The sequence below is a fragment of the Rutidosis leptorrhynchoides genome, chromosome 5 (assembly GCF_046630445.1).
Source record: "Rutidosis leptorrhynchoides isolate AG116_Rl617_1_P2 chromosome 5, CSIRO_AGI_Rlap_v1, whole genome shotgun sequence".
NCBI lineage: Eukaryota > Viridiplantae > Streptophyta > Magnoliopsida > Asterales > Asteraceae > Rutidosis > Rutidosis leptorrhynchoides.
The window spans coordinates 89,606,694-89,609,987 of NC_092337.1; positions in this window are offsets into that span (position 1 = coordinate 89,606,694).

Here is a 3,294-nt window from a genome sequence, read left to right on the forward strand (position 1 = left end):
AAAAAAAAAAAAAGCTCCGCGACTCGCGGAGTTTGGAGGGTAAATCCCCGCGACTCGCGGGAAGACCGGATTACAGAAAAAAAATAAAGAGCTGCAAACTGATCAGTTTCACTCCCCCACCCAAACAAACTGCGAAAAACACTCCGAAAATACACCCAAAAACACCCAAAAAATCCCAATTTTTAACCGTTAATCACCAAATTTTTTGCTAAAATCATGTTGAGAAGGATGCTATCTAAGAATTACTCAAGAAAAACGGTAAATTTCTACACCTAAACACCATTTAATCCGAAATTTGGTGTTCTTGAGCTATTTTTTTCCCAATTTGATTTTGATGCTTTTTAGTGTAATTAGGCTTAAATTGTTTATGTATTATGCTTGTATAACCTAGATTGATGCTGTTTAACATGATTAGAAGCCTTAAACTTCAAATTTTGAATAATCTAGGGTTTGTGTTCTTGAGCAAATTTGGGGCTTTTTGATATAAACAGGTTATGGCCGATTTTTGTCATGAATTGTTACTAAAATAAGTAGTGTAACATGTCTAGGTAGTTGAATGATCCAAACTTTGAGCCTAAACATGATTTTGAGAATTAAAGTGGACTTTTTCAAGTCTAAAATTCATGAACTTGATTTTTGAAAGATAATGCCATTTGAGACTTGTTTAATTGCTAGTAATGATTATTTTGACATGTTATTTGAGTTGAATGCTTATGAACTTGGCGAACATTTTCGTATATGCTTATTTGAAAAAGTGTAGATTTGATAAAAATGTGAAAATGAGCTTAAGTTTGATATAAATTGATAATGTCATTGTAATTATTTTGATTGATGATTTTGCTGACACTAATGCATATTTGGATGCACAAAAATTGTGTTTGATGTGTTTTGCAGAATGAAAGGGGTGAATCTTCATCCCAAGCCCGCAATGCTCCTGCTGAGAATTTGGAACAACAGGAGGTGGATAACTACTACAAGCAGGATATACCTCATCCAGTCATGACCTTTTCCGATATGCACTTGGAAGAGTTGCACCCGAACCTGAGATTTGACAGACTTTGGATAGATTATCCAAAATATCAACGGGGTTTGCATACTCTTCATTCTAAGGTTGTTGAGGCACCAAGGGTCATAGAATGGGGACCCTTAGAAGCTGTAGAATTGGCCGGGCCAATTAGGGAATTACTTGTACAGAGGTATGGTAATTCTTCTTTTAATGACTGGGTATGTTTATTCACCATACGTAGACCTGTATATAAAGTATGGTGTGAAGAATTGTTATGTAGTATAGAGTTGAATGATCGGGTAGCAAGTTTAACCGATCGTTCTTTTATTAGATTTTTGTTAGGCGGTTCGATGCGCCACATGTCTTTACTAGACATGGCTCAGGCTTTACGTATATATACGCCTGAGGAGTTAGCGTCTGCCGATTGTAGAGGATTGATACTAAACGGTAGAAAGATAGATGAAAATTTTGATACACACGGTGTGTGGAGTCAAATGACAAGCCATCACCGTTTCAAAGGGGGAAATTACTCTTATTTGGATATAGATAGAGCCGAATTAAGAGTGATACATAGGTTTTTAGCTAATTCGATTACACAGAGGGGTAAAAACAAAGAAAAGGTAAATGAACAAGATTTGTTTTACCATATGTGTATTCGAGACCCACAGAGCGCTGTAAGTATACCATATTGTGTGGGTTATTATTTATCAGCTATGGTTCGGGGGATGCGACCACATAGCATAATAGGAGGTGGTATTTTTATTACTTTGATTGGTGAATATCTCGGTGTGGATATAAGTCGGGGGGGATTATTACTAGAAGAGCCGGAACCCCGCGATACTATAGGTTTAAATGTATACCATGGTGCGAAAGTTTTGAAGAGGCGAAATAACGCCGCAGTACGATACCATGGTAGACATCCACAGGTGGAGAGAAACCAGCAACAAGGTAATGTAGGAGGGGGGAATGAAATGCAAGAAATGCATAGGTTTATAGCTTCTCAGGAATACGAAAATGCTAGACAGAGAGCATTTGAAGATTGGCAAGTTCATCAGAACCAGATCATAGCTCATTGCCAACATATAGGTAGAAACTATATTCCTACACCGAAACCCATCTTCCCTCCTTGGTCTATAGAGATGCAGCCACCATATCCTACGTATGACCCTGCCGAAGCATTCTATAGCACCTATGGTTATGCCTGGAACCCCTATTGGTACCAATATCATCCTTAGTTTACTTATTTTTTTTTTTTTATTTTGTAATTTGTAATTATTGATACGTTTAATACTTTTGTTAATATTGTAATCATTTTTATAATTATCTAACTTTTATTCTTAGATTTTAATAATTTTTGAATGTGGGGTAATATACCAAACTTCAAAAATATGTATATATGTTTGCAGTTTATCTTATGTACACAACAGGGTAAAACAACGCATTTTCAAAGACTGGCATTAAGTTCAGCAAAAGCAACTAATTTTGACGACAAGATGCAAAATATATGTGAAATAACAACAAGACGGAATGAACAAATGATGTGCACCATTTATCATTCAGCAAACAAACGCCAATATATTTGGAAACTTTGGTAAAATTTAATCATTTTCACACAAATCACCCTCAATAATTTAAATTGTTACTGATTTCTTGCAAATGAGGGCATTGCAAGATCTTAAGTGTGGGAAGGGGTTAAATTCTTTCGGATTTTAAAATTTTTATTTTATACACTTGGTTACCATTAAAAATACTAGTAAATCAGTAGTTGTATTAGAATCTAGTGCTCTCTGATAAAAAAGAACAGCCCTAGTCTTATATACTGACTACCCAATTCTAGTAAAATTTTTCAAAATTTTCAATTAAATGAATTCAAAATCATGTTTATACATATTTATGAACGATAAAACTAGGTTTTAACACCGAAATTATTGTTACCTCGGAAAGGACATAAATTAAGAAACAAACTAAAATGTTAAAATTCATTTAAAATGGAATAGAGGACGATAAAAAGGAAAATAAAAGCCAAGTGTGGGAAAATTTACCAAGTTATCTTAAACATATGTCACATATATCTGTAACAAATAACTGAAAATACTTTTGCTTTGGACTAAACTAAACTGATTTACCCGATGAAAGAAAAGAAGAGATGGATCTACATGATGAATCAATTCCATCATTAAAAGGAAGTAAAGTCTTCCGAAAAAGACACGCGCTTCTTGATTTAGGTCAAGAAGTTGTCATCCAGACCAGCTGTAGGTTGACGAAAAATCTAGAAAAGTCATCACTAA